The following is a 19,098-nucleotide window of genomic DNA, read 5'->3' as shown; positions in this document are numbered from 1 at the left end:
TGGTGCAGCCACTCTGGAAAACAGCATGGAGGTTCCTCAAAAAGTTGAAAATAGAACTACCCTATGACCCAGCAATAGCACTACTGGGTATTTACCCCAAAGATACAAATGTAGTGATCCAAAGGGGCATGTGCATGCAAATATTTATAGCAGCAATGTCTACAATAGTCAAACTATGGAAAGAACCTAGATGTCCATCCATCAACAGATGAACGGATAAAGAAGATGTGGGATATATATATATATATATATATATATATATATATATATATATGAATACTATACAGCCATCAAAAGAAATGAAATCTTGCCATTTGCAACGATGTAGTTGGAATTAGAGGGTATCATGCTTAGTGAAGCTTAGTGAAATAAGTCAATTGGAGAAAGACAACTGTCATATGATCTCCCTGATATGAGGAAGTGGAGATGCAACATGGGGGGTTTGGAGGGTAAGAAAAGAATAAATGAAACAAGATAGGATCGGGAGGGAGACAAACCATAAGTGACTGTTAATCTCACAAAACAAACTGAGGGTTGCTGGAGGGAGGGGGGTCTGGAGAGGGGTCCTCTGCTTGTGGAGAGGGTGGTTAGGTTATGGACATTGGGGAGGGTATGTGCTATGGTGAGTGCTGTGAAGTGTGTACACCTGGTGATTCACATACCTGTACCCCTGGGGATAAAAATACATTATATGTTTATAAAAAAAATTTTAAAAATTAAAAAAATTGACTGTTAAAAAAAAAGAGTACCCTGGTCATGATGAGCACTGAATGGCATATAGACTTGTTAAATCACAATGTTGTACACCTGTGAAACCAATATAACACTATTTGCTAACAATACTGGGAATAAAAACAAAACCTTAATTAAAAAAAATTAAAAACACCTTCACAGCAAAAGCAAAAATTTTTTTTGAGTATAGTTGACACAGAAATTATGTGTTGTTGTGATTTTCATTGGACACTTGCATATACTGGATCTTAGGCAAGTTAAGTAAACCACCCAGGGTCCTAAAGCCCATCAGTGGTAGCACCTATGGTCTACCTCTGGTTAACACAGCTCCTGAACCTTTTCTCTGAGTCATTCCTCTGTGAACCCCACTAGGACAGAGATCGCCGAGCCCTCCACTATGTCCTCACTACCAGCCAGAGCCAGCACATGGTAGGGCGTAAGTGCCTGCTACCACTCCTTCCAAATTGAATGTCGTAGGCAGACCTGTGCCGTGTGTTGGGAGGCTAGTTAGGCCCATTTCCCATCTGTCCCATTTCATCCTCTGAGCCTCAGTGAGCTCAAAGTCAGAAGGATCCTAAGCAGAGCCCCCACGTATCAAATATGAGGCACGTCCTCCGCACACGGCCAGGCCCTCTGTGAGCGAGCTCAGATCCAGTCCTCTGCCCCGCCCCGCAAGGGTTATTTCTGAGAGAGGTTGCTTGAGATTCAGACAGTTGTACAGTAACTAAGCGGTGGAGCTGGGTGGATGGGGAACCCACATCCAGGCCAAAGATAGACTCCACGATGTTATCTCTCTTTTTAAAAACAGCTCTATTGAGATATAAGACACCATCCAGTAGGTCTATATATTAAAATGCACTGGTTTGGGATGCTTGGGTGGCTCAGTCGGTTAAGTGGCTGCCTTCAGCTCAGGTCATGATTCCAGGGTCCTGGGATCGAGTCCCACATCCAGCTCCTTGCTCCACAGGAAGCCTGCTTCTCCCTCTGCCTGTACTCTCTCTATCTCTCTGATAAATAAATAAATAAAATCTTAAAAAAAAAATAAAATGCACTGGCTTTTAGTATAGTCACAGAGCTGTGTGTAACCATCACCACACTTGGTTTGGGAATATTTTCGTTACTCCCACTTTGGCTCTCTACCACCCCAACCCCATCATTCTCTTTCAGCCCTAGGCAACCACCAATCTATTCTCTGTCCCTACAGATTTGCCTGTTCTGGGCATTTTATAGAAAGGGAATCATACGATATATGGTCCTTTGGGACTGACTTCTTTTTCTTAGTCTAATGCTGTCAAGGTTTGTCCCTATTGTGGCATGTTTCAGGCCTTCGTTCCTTTTTTACTGCTCCGTAATATTCCGTTATATGGTTATATCACATTGTACTTATCCATTCATCAGTCGGTGGACATGGCAGCTGTTTCCAATCTTATCTCTCTTACCTGCCCTAGTTGCTTCCCAGGGATGTCCTGAGGACCAAATAAAAATTAGACAAGAAAGCATTTTCTAACTCCCAAGTAGGAGGCAACCATTTTTATTGAGCTGATGGAAACAAATGAGGGCGAGTTGGCTTATGGTTGTTTGTTTCCAATGAAGCACAGGGAGAGCATCCTGCCTTGGGAGTTGGAAATCAAGTACTGGCACAAGAGCTGTTTGTGCTCTTATTGCTAGTGCCTCTTCGGCATGCCGTTTGGTGATAATGTTTTCTATCTTGACTTTTATTTTTTACTGTAAAACAAATGAGAGCAAGTGGCTCTTTAAGGGAAGGGTTTTTATTTGGAGTGATTCAAAAGTCTGGCATCTAACTTTAATGGAAAACAGATCTATCTTCTGCCACTAAACTAGGGAATTGTTGACTGGAAATAATCTTACTAAACCAATTAAAAAAAAAAAAAACTCTTCACGGATCTTTCTCATCAGCAGTTCAGGAATTCATATATCTTTCAGATATCAGAAGGGGCTAATCTTGTGTGTGTTACTAAGGAATCCACCGAGTCTATTTTGTAAACACACTTAGATGAATCCAAGAAGAAAACCAGGACAGTTAGGACACTTGCATCCTTTTCTCTTCCTTATCCTGGGGTGAAATGAAACAGAAGTGGAAGATTATGTTCTCTTCCCCATCTTAATTTAGCAAACCAGGAATTGTTTCAACCAAGTCCTATAAAGGTTGCGTGCACAGATAGTCCTCGCGTACAACACACTTTGGGGGTAGGTGTTTCAGCCGCCAATCTGAACACAGCATACAAATATCCATGTAAAATCCTTCCTATTTGCAGCAAAAGAGTGCTTCCATTATTTTTAAAAGGGGCTCTACACCATTCAACAGGTTTACTGAGTGCTGACTGCATCTGGCAAAGGACACAGAGACAGGCATACAAGAGGTACCAGCCAGACAATGAGAAAAGTGATCACCCAGATGGGAAGGAAGGACCTGAGTAGGGCTGGCATTGCAGGGAAGGGGTCTGTGGTGGGACAGCGAGTAGAAGGGACAAGATGGGCAGGAAACACTACAAGCTAATATTTTTGTTTGGCATTTACTGTTTGCTAGACATAGTGCTAAACTCTTAACCCATATTTTCTTACCCAATCACTGCAATTTAATAGGGGTATGCTCCACAAATGGGTACCACGGTGGGTATCATTATTACCCCCCTCCCCCTTTAAGTTATACCCTTAGTAAGTGAAGGGATTCAGGCCAAGTTTCTAACCACTGCTCAAATCTCCTCTCAAGCAAACAGAAACCAGTCTATTCAGGTTGCCTCATATCAGAAAGTAGATAATGACTTTTTAAAAGGAAAATGAAATAAATTTTCTTACTACAAATTATGCAACTTAGTTCTGAAATCCAAGTGTTGAATATGAAAAGATCAGAGTTTTACATTTTTTTACCATCTGAGCATTTTGGGACTGAACATATTATTTCAGTGGCCGCAGGCGAGCCTGGGAACAGGATGATTCCTGTCTGTGATACTTCCACACCCCACCCTTTCTCCAACATGCAGGCCCCTTCTGTATCACCTTTTCAAGTTACCATCTGGCTGCCTGTTCCATCCACGCTGTCCTACGTCCCAAATATGATATTTGTTTTCTTAGATAAAGCCAGCAGGAGGCTCTAGAGCTGAAAAAGACTGGGAGACGTGATCTGGTCTCTCTCCCATTTTGTGGAAATCTGGAGCCCAGAGAAGTGAATCACCCCAACTCACAGAGCTGGATAATAGGTCTCTGGTGAATTGCATCAATTCTTATGTGCCACTGTGTTGGTTTTTGGAGAAACATAAAAGGGACCCACAGAATTCCCCCCAGAGCCTGGGATGAAGACCATGGGTGGGTGGGTCCATAGATAATTTAGATGATGTTCAATAGCTCTTAACTTCTCTGCCAATCCTTCTGGTTTATTTAGGTCAAGGAGACAATTTCCATTTGGCCCTGTCTTTAACACCTAACACCTGGTAATCTCTCTTTTTAACAAAAAAGAGAACAAAGCTGAGGCACAGAGTCTTTGACAGACAACTAGCTAGGTAGCACCTAATAACATTGTTTTGTTTTCATGGTGTTTATTATTATGCCTCTATTTTTCACAAATGACACAGACTTTCCATTGATACTATTGAAGCAAACTTTTCCCTAAAACATATCTATTTGTCTTTAAAAAATAGATATAAATTGTTAAGCTAATAATAATGCAGATGGTTCACAAATATGACAAAAATCTTCACGATGGTAAGCAAATGCCTTAAAAGCAAGAGATGTTGCTGTAAACCATTTGAACGGCAAAGAGCAATGACTTGGGACCCCTATGCAGATCCCCGAGGTAAACATATCTCAGATCATACTGCCCTAGCCCCTGGCCTATTTTGAGAAGGGTCATCTTTGCTTGAGGATTGGGGATAAATGGATGAATCACTTAGCATCGTCCATTCCCAGCCCCATGATGTTGTCATTCCCACAGCCTGACTTCTTCATGGTGTATGCTCATCCGTTCCCCTGCCCCCTCACTCCCCACGTCTCCCTCCAGTCCTGCAATGGCCTCCAAATTCCCCTCACTTCTCCCCATAGACACTGATAGTAAAGATGGCAGACAGCCCACAGGGAATTACTGAATGTTGAGGAACGGTGGTTCACTGTGGCGTCCTTGAGCACGCTTGAGTGAATGAAAAAAATGCTGTGGGCCAAGGTAAAACCATGCTGGTGTGGGGGTTCCCGGGAACTTAATGGGCCTTGTATGGCAAGTTGCTCTGTCTCTCGGCCTCAGTTTCCTTTCTTAGCAGCCGCTGGGCCACCAGCCCTAAAATTCCGAGTTCCAACACTCTTCCCCCCATTTACCTCAACTCTCTGCTTGCAGGACGGTGCGTTGAAGAAAGGAAGACGAAGGAGAAAGGATGTGGTGAGGACAACGGGAGTTTCCTGACCTGTGAAATGAGAGAGTTGTGTGTAGCCTGTTAGAGGTCCAAAGGCACAGAGTTGTTGTGAGGATTAATTAAGATATCATCTGAAATTGTCTTACCACAATACTCAGTGCACAGTATTATGTCATGGTAGTTAGTCCTACTGTCATGGCTTTGCTGAGGCAGTGAGTCAGCTTCTAGAGAGAGTGGAGGCCCCTGAGGGGCATCAGGCTTCACCCAGGGTCGTTGTATGGAGGAGTCACTCCGCAGGCCTTGCTCGCCTCTCCAAGGGCTGGGCTGGGTAATAGGCCTATTCCCTTCCACTGGGTCTGAGGCACCGTCAGAAAATAACAAAACAAAAAAGAGACAAATGGCGCAGTCAGAAAAAAATAACACCAGGGAGAGAGTAAGGGAAATAGAGGCCCCTGCGTAGAGGCGGGAAAAAAATGGCAAGGAACCAGTCAAAGGTCAGGAAATCAATTTTTTTCTCCTTACAGATCTATAAGTTTAGAGGCTTGTAAAGGTCAGCGTTGTCCTTTTAAAGTACCTCCAGGATTTACATCCTGAGTAACACTTGGTTTCCTCCATGGTAAACATGAAGATCCAATTAGTTTTCCCTATAATTCAAAGAGATCCGAGAAACAGGGACCTTTCCGGTTGGGAGTCAGTTTGGCTATAAAGTTTCTTGCTACACTATTCTGAGGATGAACTTTAATCCATATCTTATCTCCTGTTTGAAAATGAACATCCCTTCTCTTCTTATCATAATATTTCTGCTTTCTTTTTCACTTTTTTTTCCCCTTTCCTGAGGAGCCTTGGCCATATTCCTTTTTGGCAATTAGAGTAAATTCTTCATACTTGGTTATTTGCTGCACTCAGTTACCTTAAGAATTTTTCTCCCTGACTTGACTCCAGAAGGCATTTTAAGGTCCTGTCAAAGCAGAATGTTGCTGGAACCCAAGCTTTTTGGGCCCTGATTCTAAGTCTTTTACAGCGATGTGGAATGGGGATCACTGAATATTTCTCTTTTTTATGGCATCCCTGACCAGGGATGAAATCACCAAAGCAGCTGTTCCAGGAACCTTGTTTACAGAGGCTGCTTCTCAGTCTCCAGGTTTCTCCCTCTCCCTCTGGGTCTACGAATCCATCCTGGTCTTTCCCCGGCGGACTAAGGGGTGAGGGGGCAGCAATACCCAAATATAAACATGCCCCAAGCTGGGCTTTCTTCTCACGCAGGGCGTGGTGCTGGTGTGCTGTCGGGCTAGTTCTGGATTCCCAGGGTAAGAGGATAGATACAGCGGGGGAGAACCCCCTTTTCACAGAGAGTAAGAATCAATAGCATTTAAGTGCTCCAGGTCCTTCTGAAAGGCAGGAGTGAACTTTGATTAGGAGATCTATGTGTGAGCTAAGGAGTTGTGGGTCTCTTTAGAAATCCAAAGGATGGGGCGCCTGGGTGGCTCAGTGGGTTAAAGCCTCTGCCTTCAGCCCAGGTCATGATCCCAGGGTCCTGGGATAGAGCCCCACATCGGGCTCTCTGCTCTGCGGAGAGCCTGCTTCCTCCCCTCTCTCTGCCTGCATCTCTGCCTACTTGTGATCTCTGCCTGTCAAATTAAAAAAAAAAAAAAATAAAAGGAATCTTATTTTGCTCTCTTTTGACTGAAAGAAGAGGAATGAGCTCTTCAACATGATGATATCTTGTTCAAAGATCATTGGGAATATTGGGCAGGAGATATTGGTCTCCTAGGGCAATCCCTAGTTGACAGAGGATTCGTTATCATCATAATAATCAACATCTACTGAGAGTTGACTATGAACAGGCTCTGTCAGAGGCACTTGACATGCATTCCCACATTTAGCCCCCATGCCTCTCTATGAGATGGGTACCATTATCACCTCCATTTTACCTGTATAGACACCAAGACAGACAGGCCAATTACTTGCTAAAGCCCTACAGAGTAAGTGGCATGTGACATTACATGGGACAACTTGATGTGTCATATTTTTCTCCAGCTTTGGTGAGTGAAAAAAAGGACGAATGACCATACATCTACCTAATATGGTGGAGATATGGAGGGATGCTTTCACTTTTGCTTCTTAAAATGCCTCCATTTGGTGTTCTTCTGTGTTGCCCATCTGTCCAGATAGGAGATGTGTCAAATCAGAATGAGAACAGAAAATGCAACTCAAACTGACTTTAATAAAGTAGATTCATGAGCTCATGTAACGGTAAAACCAGGGTGATCTGGCACCTCAAGGACATTATCATGGACTCAGTTTCTTTTCATCTTTCTGTTTTGCCTTCTGTTTGCATTCCAGGCTTCATATGTGAGTAGTTCAGAAGGTAAGAGACCACTCATTTCCTAGCATTCCAAATACAAACCCAAAGTTCTCCCCGGTAGGACAACTTAAGTTGCAGCTAATCCTTGAATCAATCACCACTCAAAGCCAGGGGCGTGGAATTTGTTGATTGACTTAAGTCAACAAATGATCGCCTCCGGATGTGGGGACAGAATCTGTACCCACTGGCTACATGAAATACATAAGAAGACTGGATACCCAAATAAAAACCCAGGTAGCATCAGAAAAGGGAGAGCAGAGGATGGTTAGCAGGTAAATAATTTATATCCCTGAATAATTTAAAGATAATGGGGAGCCTGGGTGGCTGAGTTGGTTAAGCATCTGATTCTTGATTTTAGATCAGTTCATGGTCTCGTGGTTGTAAGATTGAGCCCTGAGTTTAACCCCATGTAGAGATCTGTGCTGCATGTGGAGCCTGCTTAAGATTCTCTCCCTCTGCCTCCCCTCCTCCATGCTCTCTCTCTCTCTTTAAAAAAAAAAAAAAAAAAGATATTCATGTCTTTGGTTAAAAGTGATAGAATGCCCGCTGGCTGAAGTGTAGATTACTAGTCACACTTAGTATGAAATGTGCCAGTCTAATTGGTGTTGTGGCTCAAAGATGGCCCCAGGGACCCGGGCTTTTTCTGCTTTATCATACGCAGTGTTTCAGCAATGGTTACCAATGGCTGCTAAAGCTCCAGGTGTTACATTCTCAAATATGACCCACAAAGAAGGAAGCAGGAAGGACGGACACAAAAGGGCTCTCTTCCCATGCATCTTGTCTTTTACTGAGATAGGAAAATCTTTCCCCAAACCCCCTTTCTCTTCCATCTAAACAGCCTCAACTGGATCATATGGCCATCTAGCTACAGAGGAGGCTGGGAAAATAAATACCTGGAATTTTCAGTCGCTGTAGTGGGAAGCTGGTAAGGAGGAAGTGGATTGAGAATGGCCTTGAGCAGTTATCCAATAATGTCTTGTTTGGGTAATTTTGTGCTAATGAAGTAGAGGCCATATTCTAAGATTTTGCTAGTGCCCATTACGGAGAATATTACCAGGATCTTTTTAGTAAACCTCAAGACTCCTAGGTAGTTAGCTTTCATCCATATTACCTTCAAATACAAAATTCAATATAGTCTTAGATATTCAAGTGTTGACATCACTGAGACATTTACCAGAACCAAATTTCGGCAGCAGCCTACTTCACATTGTCAGCAGTAAATGAACGCTGCACACCTAATTAAAATTCAGATGTCTAAAGTAGCCTTATAAAAACTGGAAATCCCAATATAGACAGTTAATTATTCTGAAATTGTTTTTTTTCTTTAGATGGCAAAAATATTTCTCTGCTAATTGATTGCCTAATCTTTGGGGCTATAAGCTCAGTCTCAAAGTACGTTACAAATATCCTATCACTCAATAAATTGCAGCTAGTATCAGCAAAACATTTTTGGCTTATTGGAGGACTAGAGCAACGAGGCCAAGAAAGTGACTCAATAGATTAGGGAAACGGTAGAGTGAAAGATGCTGAGAACAATCTGATTACACACACACATACATCCATTATGTTTTCAGTTTCAAACCATTCCAACTTTGGACATTTTTTTTTCCCTTTCTGACTTCCTTTGAAAAATGACTTGAACAAATTTTTCACTGCAGTTGGAAGCAGACTCTGGGAGAAGAAAGAGGCCAATATTCGGGGAAACGGTGACAAATGAATCTGCTAGGAGGAAAGAAAAACTTAAAACATTCAGAGAGCTAAAGATCCAGGAGTAATTGCAGTTTGGCTGGGCAGGGCCGATGCAGACTTACATTTCATACTGACTCACAACCAACATCTCATGGTGCTTTTAGCATTTATGAGGCATTTTTACTTATACTGCCAATTGGCCCATGCACTAATAAATCTCCTCTAGAGCATATTTGGTATGTACAATTACACAGGGATGTAATAGGTTTTATTTTGGCACCCCAGTAGTTTATTCCCCATCTTTCCCTTTTCTGGCAGCCAATTCAAGCCTGGTTCATCACAGTATCCATTCACCTGAACCGCTGGAGAACCAATCTGGGTCTTCCCCTGGGATTTGGATGTAGAACCGGTAAAGTTATCCACCCACCCCATTGGCACCCTAAGTGGCAAAGCTCCAAAGGTTAGACTAGAGCTGCAGAGGGGAGCCATGGAGATGGAGAGCACTTAGTGCCACTTCTGGACCCAGGATCCATCTTTGCCGGAAGCTGGTGGATGTCCTAGTTGGGTGGACCCAAAAAATTCTACTTCCAGCTTAGCTGGTTTGGTTGAGTATCTGTCACTTGCATAGAATCCTGATCAATACCACCCTCTACACAAGCTACCATCCATCTTGACAGGTTCAGCTTGAATTGAGCCTATTGGATGGGGCCTTCCCCAGGGACGGCCCCCTGCCCATCACTCTTTCCAGGTGTCACCCCATTCACTGGCTCTTACCAAACAATTGGCATGGTGTTGAACACAATCACAAAACCCTCCGATTTTTCAAATGCTTTTCAGCTGTATTGTAAAATCTTATGGGAATGGATAATATGGTCCCCAGTAAATAAACAGAAGTTCTGAAAAAAAATTTTATTTTTTTTGAAGTTGTTTGGTTAGGAGCTACACATCTCTGGAGAAGTAGTATAAGCAATGGTTGCGTTCCCAGGTTAGTTCACAAAAGCTCGTCTTATGAAAATGTGCGTACAATGGAAGAGAATGATAGAGGAATCATGCAGAAAACTGCTGCTTGAAAAAAAGTGATTTTGATTTGAGAAAATAAGGAGAAACAGACTTTTCTGGATCATCTGGAGGAGTTTCAGAATTGCATTTGTCTTTTTTTTGGTCTGTTCTTTAAAAATTTTTACCTAACTTCCATTTCCATGTGGTTTGAAGAGTCAAATAGTTCAACAAGGCTTATCACAAAAAATAGCAGTTTCCAAACCACTCTGTCTCCTTAGTTTTCTGCTTTTTTAAGAGACAACTGCTTTTAAATCTTTTAGTTGTTTATTTTGGTACTTAACACATGTGTCTAAGCCACTTCTTGGTTTTTCTTTCATAAGTATTATCGACTAATTCCCAAGAATTTGGTTTTCGTGATCATTTGCCCACCCTGTTACACACCACTCATCTTCTCAAAGAAGTTCTATCATAACTGTGATTGGATCAGTGTTCCATGGTCAACATCTTGTGATGAGATACATGCAATTCACAGCTGAGCCACAGAGTATAAGAGTACCAAGATAATTTTTTAATCTCTATGCCAATTTGAGGTTTTCCCAGACATGACGATCATCCTGTTTGTTTGCTTAGGTTTTCATGTCCTTGTAATGTAGCCTCCAATTATCTCCCAGTTAGCTATATAAGTTCAGTAGACATTCTATTTTTCATTGATTCCTCTTTTTGGAGATGTCACTCCTAGAGCCTTCTGACCTGCTGCATTGTGGAATGTTGTTCTCTGTGTCTCCTGGACAGCTGCTATCCTTGGATAGCATCTCCATCCTTATCCTGGGGATCCTTCTGGCCTGCTCTTGAGTTAGATTTCTTGCTTCCTGTATCCCAACTTTTCTTCTTCTTGTTCCACTCCCTCATTGGGGTGGTGTACCTTCTCCTCTAGTAGCTTTTTTTTTTCCCTTTTGGTCAACATAATCTAAAATTTACCATTCTAACCATTTTTCAGTGTATAATTCAAAGGCATTAAGCATATTCACATTATCGTGCAACCATCACGACCATCCGTTTTCAAGACTTTTTCCATCTTCCCAAAGTGAAATTCTGTACCCATTAACCACTCCTTATTCTCACCTCTCTGCATACCTGTAACCAATGTTCTACGTTCTGTCTCTGTGCATTTGACTATTCTCGGTACCTCATAGAGTTGGAATTATATATTTGTCCTTAAGAAAGGGTATGTGAAAGGTAGATTTTTTTTTAAAGAACATGCATGTCTAAAAATATCTTTATTTCTCACTTACTGATAATTTGGCTGGATATATAATTTTGTGTTGATGTACTTTTCATGTCTAATTTCAAAAGCACTGTTTCAGTATGATATATCAATGAGATCTCAGACTTTGGAGCCAGACAGCCTGGATTCAATCCTAGTGCTTACCATTTATTACCTAGGTCATTTGGGCAAGTTTGTAGTTTGTTCCTTTGTACCTCAGATTTCTCACCTGTAAAATGGAGATAAGAAAAGCACCTATTTCATAAGGTTGTGGTAAGGATGAATTGTAAAACACTCACTATAGTCCAATAGAGCTAAAGTTAAGTCTATAATATTAGCTACCATTGTCTTACAACTTCTAGTGCTGTTGTCAAGAAGTCTGAAGTTATTTTTGATTCTTGATCCTTTCTAGGTCACTCTTTTTTTTTTTCTTTAGATGTGGTTCAAATCTATTTGTACTAATATTCTGAAATTTCGTAGTGATGTTGCTTTGTGTAGGTTTATTTTAAACCATTTTTTCTGAGCACTCAAGATGCCCTTACCATCAGAAAACTCATGGCCTTCAGTGGGGGGAATCCTACTGATTAAACAATTAATTATTTAATGATAGCCTCTCCTCTATTGTTTTCAATCTTGTCTCCCTGGAATACTATCGTTTAGTTGATCTGGTCTTTCCTTTAACAGACTGTTCTTGTTCCATAGACTTATATCTTCTTTTATCTCTCTGAGAATTGTAATTTTAAAAAATGGTTTTTCTTCTTCTTTTTTAAAAAATATTTTATTTATTTATCTGGCAGACAGAGATCACAAGTAGGCAGAGAGGCAGGCAGAGAGAGAGGAGGAAGCAGGCTCCCTGCAGAGCAGAGAGCCTGATGTGGGGCTCAATCCCAGGACTCTGGGATCATGACCTGAGCTAAAGGCAGAGACTTTAATCCACTGGGCCACTCAGGTGCCTTCTTTTTATAGTCTTCATTTCTTTCTATTTGCTCTTACCACTTCTTTGACATTAGCATTTTCCTTCTAACATCTGGTGATTCTTGATATCTGCCAAGTGGGCAGAGAAACTGATTAGAAGCTTCGTGTGTGTGGATGGGTTTGTCAACTGTGGGCTTCACCAGAGCGCAGTTTTATGGGATCTGATCAGGAACCCTTCATGACATAGAGAAGAAATCTTGCAATCCCTTCCCTGGAGGATGTATGTCAGGCTTCCAGCCTGCTGGGGGAGAGTGTTGGGGCAATATTTAAATTTTCATCGAGTCCTCTTGTTTTTGAAACATTCACCCTCTCCAAAGAATAAACCTTCAGGGTTTTGCTGCCGTGGGGGGCAGCAGATGACTTGGAGAGCTTATCTAATTGATTTTTCAGTAGATTTCAAACTAAAACTCTGTTTTCGGCTCTGTTTCTCAGGTCTGCAGTTCAAAATCGGGATTCTTTTCTGTGTTCACTATCACCCCCTTAGGAGTTTGCTTTTGTGGGTCTTATGTCAGTTACCACTAGATTTTTTTTTTTTTTTTAAAACAAGAAGGGAGCGTTTGTTCATGTTCCCTTCTCACTTTACTCAACAAGATCTTTCCAAGTCAATAAATAATCTCTAAACTATGTTAATAGTCGTCTTGTATTCCTTCATATAGATGTGCCATAATTTATTTAACCAACTTTCTACTGCTAGACAAATTTGAGTTATTTCCAATTCTTGATACTGCAAGAAAGAAGGTGTTAAATACATATTTTTTAAAGATTTTATGTATTTATTTGACAGACAGAGATCACAAGAAGGCTGAGAGGCAGGCAGAGAGAGAGAGAGAGAAGAGGAGGAAACAGGGCCCTTGCTGAGGGGAGAGCCCGATGTGGGGCTCAATCCCAGGACCCTGGGATCATGACCCAAGCCAAAGGCAGAGGCTTTAACCCACTAAGCCACTCAGGCGCCCCGGTGTTAAATATTTTTGTTGCAAAAATTCTGTTTACCCTCTTAATTATTTCCTCAACTTCAATGCACTGCTCTTTCTGACAGTCCACTTTTGATAACTCATTAATTCCATGAGATGCTTTGTAAAATAAATTTTCTGCAAACAAATATGTTTGGGATTACTGACATTCTGTGTGGGTCAGTAGTCTAAGAAGCTCCACAGATGACTTTATTGCACAGTGCAAATTGGAAGCTGCCATCATCACAGGCTCAGCTTCCATTTTATCAGGAAGGCTGTACTGATTGAGGCTTGAGTGAAACAGAAGAAAAACCAGCAGGTGTCTTAGCCCATTTGGGCTTGTTAGGACAGAATACCATAGACTCAGTAGCTTATAAACAACAGAAATTCCTCACAGTTCTGGAAGCTAGGATAACACTGGCAGATTTGGTGTCTGGTGGAAGCCCATACCCTGGTTCAGCCATTCATCCCCGAGCTGTGTCTTACATGGCAGAAGGGTGAAGCAGCTTTCCCAAGCCGCTTATAAAGTCCTGAATCCCAGTAGGGATCATCTGACTTGATCATCTTCCAAAGGCCCCACCTCCAAATACCATCACGCTGGGGATGAGGTCTCACCATGAATTTTAGGGGACGCAAGCATTCAGTCAATAGCAGCAGGACAGGAGTGGGTTGGGGTAAGATTGACAAATAGCCCAACATTAGTGGAAGGCACTCAGCATAATTCACTTACCTAGTGGTTTTTTTTTTTTTTTAATTATTAGGATGTGCTCAGAGCCCCAGACAGTGGGAAGTAATGCTTTGACATATTTCTTTCTTTCTTTTTTTTAAATTCATGAAATAAGGCACAGTTTTTTTGGAAGCCAAATTTTGTGGCCTAAGGAAGAAGAAGAAGGAGAAGGAGAAGAAGAATGTTTAACACTGTTGAGAGTCTGGAGGCAGTGCTCCAGATGGAAAAACAAGCACCATTTCAGCAGTATCAAATAAAGGGCTAAGTCTAGTAATTCTCAAACCATACTGAGCAGAAACCTCGAAAGACAAGCTTCTAAAGATGCAGATTCCTGGGCCTCATCATTCTGAATCTAATTTATTTAGCTATAGTGTAGGCCCTAAATCCTGAATCTCTACCAAGGATCCCAGGATGTAGGTGGCCCCTGGACCACGATTTGAGAAACTGGCTTTAGATAATGTTTTACCAGAAATTACTAGGGTTGCTTCAGTCTGGAAACTTTTCTAGAATTCCCTTTGTTAGCTGTCACAGGATCTTGGGGTTGGGGCCGAGAATACTTTTTCCCATCAAACAGGGCACCACGCCCAGAAGACATGCTGGGGTGACCCGATTTGGAGTTTTCATGGGACCAAATGTACAGGCAAACATTTGGGATGGGAGGCCTTCTCACCGTCTTGTCTGGCTGGCGGTTTCCTGGGGTTACTGAAAATTCATGCAGGGCTGTCGGAACCGAGGCTATATAGAGCCTAGTTAAGCGCTCTTAAAAGCAGCAGAGAAAAAGAAAGAAAGAAAGAAAAAAAGTCGTTTTGTCGTTTGGTCTAAGGAATAGTAAGTGGCCGCTCAAAAATTGCAACTGTATTTTTGGGGTTCCCTGTTCTCTGCTCCTTAACCGTTTGTAACCTAATAATGCTCCTTTTTTCTCGTCCCGTGGTCTCCACTTTGAATAGCTCTAGGGTCTGATGAAAGCGCCCACACTCAAATCTCTGACCCCCACAAGTAACCAACGCCGTCACCCCAGATGCTGGGCCCGAAGTGGGGGTCCCGGCCCAGCAGGACCAAGCTCTCCCAAGCTCTCTCAGGAGTTTCCCTGCGCGCTCGGGAGGGGGCGCGGTCTTCGTCCTCCCAGGCCCGACCGCCGGTCAAAGGTCGCGGGCAGAGAGGCCCGCAGGCACCCCGCCGCGCTGCCCCGAGTGCGGAGACCCCAGCTCCCAGCGCGCCGGCCGCCGCGTCCCGCGCCACTTCCCCCCCACCCCCGCGAGCCGGGCCGGGACCCTGGAGACGCGAGCGCCACCGGCCGCCGACGGTAAGCGCCGCGCGACCCGCGCGAGTTCCGGCAGCAGACGGCGGCGGAGCTCCGCAGATCGGGGGCTCGGCCGGCCCCTCCGCGCGCCCGGCTCTCACGCTCCGATCTGCGGTGGCCCCGCGGCCGCCGTCCCGCTCTTCTAGGTCCCCGCGGGCCGAGCTGTGGTTCTGGGGCTTCACCTGCGCGCCGATCACACTCCCGGAGGCGGGGGCGCAGTGTCCGTGTCCCCGGCTCACTTGGGGCCCCTGCACACTTGGCCCTGGCACAGCCAGGCCGCGCGCGGGTCCGCCGTGACCACACGCCCCGTTTGCCCGCCCCGCAGTAGTTGCCAGCTATCTCTTTGCTCAGCTCACGAATCCTTTCTAGAAAACACACCGGAAGGGGGAGCTTTGGGCCAAGCGAAGCCTTTTCTTTGCAAAACGCCCTCCTCCCGCGCACCTGGTTTTAATAAGAGCCTGGGGGGAAATACGGCCAGGATCCCGAAGGATCCCCAAGAAGTTCCGTCCACGGAGAGAAAGAAGGGTGCACAGGGATTGTGCGTGAGCCGAAGCACTCACTGTACGAGGGTTTGTAAAGACCTCTTTCTTGCACTTCTCAACTTTATTTGTAGCCGGGAGAGGTTGTCGGTGGCGGTGATGTTGGAAATGGGACATGAACAGCAGTTAAAAACACATTTATTCACATTGAAGACAAGCAAATTGCACAGTTAAGCACAATGTATCTTTTATTCCCAGTTTTAATAGTAACAAAGGAATATTGAAAAACAACTGCCACCCCTTCCTAGTCTCCCATCGTCATAATCCCTGTGCACACATTTTTTTTTTTTTTACATAGTTGCAATTAGGGGTAGGTGGTATTCTTATTTCAAAATCTGGAACAAGGGAGGTAAATTACATCCGGACAGAACGGATGTCTTCATTAGTTCTAGGAGAAAGATCTTTCAGTGCTTGAGCTGGAAGAGAAAGATTGTATCATGCTTTCAACCTATATTACAAAAGTTTAAAGGATAAAGAACATGAAAGGCTTTTTAAAAAGATCTTTGTGAAACATATAAATGTAAATATATATTCAAAGACATTCTTTTTGCATCTTCGTTTAAAGCCAAGGACAAATTTCTTTCCAACACAGCACTTTGATCTTTATGCTCTTAAGGAAGTAACTCTACCATGTACTAGAATTTTGAGAGCACTAGTTTTTCATCAAACATTTTTTTTAAACCCCTAATCAGCGTTTAATCAGAGACCTCAGGGTCTTGCACTTCTGTTCTCTCTGCCTGGAATGCTTTTCCCTTGCCTTTGCTTTGCTACCTCCTCCTTTAGATCTTAGTTCATATTCATTTCCCTGTCCACCCCCATGGGACAAAGATATTTTATTTTCTTCAAAGCACTAATCACGATCCAAAATTATTAGTTTGATTATTGCTGTCCCCCCCCCCCCAATAATGTAGGGGACTTAGCCGTTATATCCTAGAACCGTACCTCCAATCCCAGTATCTGCCAGGGCTGGTATTGAGTAAGTAACTTTACTGAAAAACCAATCTTCGCGATATGATATAGCCTTGGGAGCACTCGCTGAATGTGACCCTGGAGGAAAGATCTTTCTTTAGTATCCTGTCCCCCACCCCTTGCTTCTTTCTCTTAGTGGCTCTGGTGCAGCTGCTTTCAGATCTGCTGGGCCTTCTTAGGGCCCCACCCACTGTGACCCAGGTCAGCCTCAGGAAGTAGGCCCTGGAGGCAGCTGGGGCCTCAGGCAGTTATTTTGGGGGCAGATTTTGGACTAGAATGTGCCCGGGATTCTCCCCCAGAGGCCTGGGACTGTTGGCTGCACGAACCCCCGACCCTTTAGCACTTCTCAGTGCTCGGCTGCATGCACGAGGCTGCAAGGTTCATGGTGGGAGCTGTTTGTGAAAAACGCTCTGTTATTGTTGGACTCCAGGCACACAGAATAATTAGGGGAGTGACATGCGCTCAAGTGGAGGCCTTTCCTTGTGGGCTGGGCCACGAGGCCGTAACTGGCCTGCTTGCTGGCAGAGGCTGTGGATTCCTGCGCAATCCTACGTGGTTCCCATCTCAGAGGAAGCCTTGATGAGGAAGAGGCCGGGGGAGTGGGGGCAGACAGTTTGGAATTTCCCGTGATTCCTTGGGGATTGATTGTTGTCGAGACCCACCCTGGCCAACACCAAGGTGAAGTGGCTGGGCCTGCTTGCCTGTCCTCAAGGCCACACACAGCTCGCGGGCACTTCTAGACTGCCTGGGCCTGTGAGAGAGCTGGAGTCTGCTCCTGTGGAAGGAACCAATGTTCTGGGAACTGTCAGGTGCTGGAGAGGAAGATGCTTTTCCTTAAACTCTGCAGTCCCCAGTCCCGTGCCTGGCACATGGTGGGTGTTAAGTCAGTGTCTGGTCATGGAGGGCGTGAGAGGGCCCTTAACACCCTGTGTCAAGCCTGGGTGTGTGGGAGAACAGAGACTCCGGAGGCCCACTGCGTGGATTCAAATGCTGGCAGCAACGTGTACAAACTGCCTGGGAGCATGCTGTCATAGTTCCTTGTGCCCTACGCTCTGCATCTGTAGATTGCCAGCGAGAATCTTGTCCACTTCGTGGGGCTGTGGGGAGGGTGAGAGGTGGACATTTTGGAAGGCACTTTGGACAGAGCCTGGCACATAGTAATAGGGTAAGTGCTAAACAAAAATTAAAAATAAAATATGGCAAAGGTCTGTTCCCTCATGAGGGAGGACAGGGAACGGGATCACAGAGGGGAGGGGTACACTGGGCATTTCAACAGTAATTGCCAGTTGGGAACATGAGTTCCATTATACTGCTATTCTTTATGCGTTACACGTATAAATGTTTTAATAATGATTGAGTATATAATAAAACATTAAAACTGCGCACCTCAGTGTATCCTATACCACATTTTAACACACTGAAGACAATTGGGGCATACATTTGTCCAACACCATCTTGCTCTTGTACAACCTTATGAGGGAAGAACCATTATCATTTCCAGTTTTCAGATGCAGAAACTGAGGCCCAATAACTTGCTTAAGGTCTGCATTGTTAAACAGAGGGGAGCCAGGGTTGGGAGCAGACTCTAGGTTCTTAATTGCTGTGTATGGCTTTCTTAATGTGTCACAGATCTAGCAGGTTGAATCTGAGCTTTAAAAAAATAGAATGTGTTACCCTGTCGATGTCCGCTCACATGAAGATGCACGCTGTGACTTAGTGATGTGAGTCAGGGTTTTCTGAATCATGTGAAAAACCCAGAAATAGCTGGCTGAGTGCAAATCACTACTCGTAACCCTCTACTTCACATTTTATATTCATCGAAACAGCCTGCTATTCTCATAGTTCACTTAATAATAGGAAATGCTATAAATTTTAACTTAAAATAAATGTACATAAAGTGAGATGCCACTTATAAGTGCTTTATTCTGTATATAGAACACATATAAAATCTTCCCGTAAGACATATATTGGGATTCCATCTAAGATTTCATTAGGAAAAATATCTGTGATGTAAGAAAGAAAAAGGAATATGATCACTGGCTTAAGGATATAATTGAGGTTTAGGAATTTTATGGTATGTGTTAAATATTATTCAACAGACATTAAATGTTTTTGATGTATAAAGCATTACGTTAAGCATTTGGGGAAAGTAAGAGATGATAGCACAGTTTTTTTGTTTTTGTATTTTTAAAATTCATCTCCTTTTCTTATACCATCTCTCTCTTTTTTTT

At 43.5% G+C, this 19,098-nt stretch overlaps 1 protein-coding gene across 1 annotated transcript in view; it reads left to right on the top strand.

Annotated features, from left to right (window-relative positions):
- Window positions 1-15,189: 15,189 nt before the first annotated feature.
- Window positions 15,190-19,098, top strand: part of LOC131810950 (uncharacterized) — a 170,319-nt gene continuing 166,410 nt past the window's right edge. Inside the window, exon 1 of the mRNA XM_059138974.1 lies at window positions 15,190-15,362. The gene's annotated coding sequence lies outside the window, so the exon portion shown is untranslated. The remainder of the gene's footprint in view (window positions 15,363-19,098) is intronic.

Source organism: Mustela lutreola, chromosome 1 (assembly GCF_030435805.1).
Source record: "Mustela lutreola isolate mMusLut2 chromosome 1, mMusLut2.pri, whole genome shotgun sequence".
NCBI classification, from domain to species: Eukaryota; Metazoa; Chordata; class Mammalia; order Carnivora; family Mustelidae; genus Mustela; species Mustela lutreola.
This window is presented reverse-complemented; position numbering and strand designations above follow the sequence as displayed.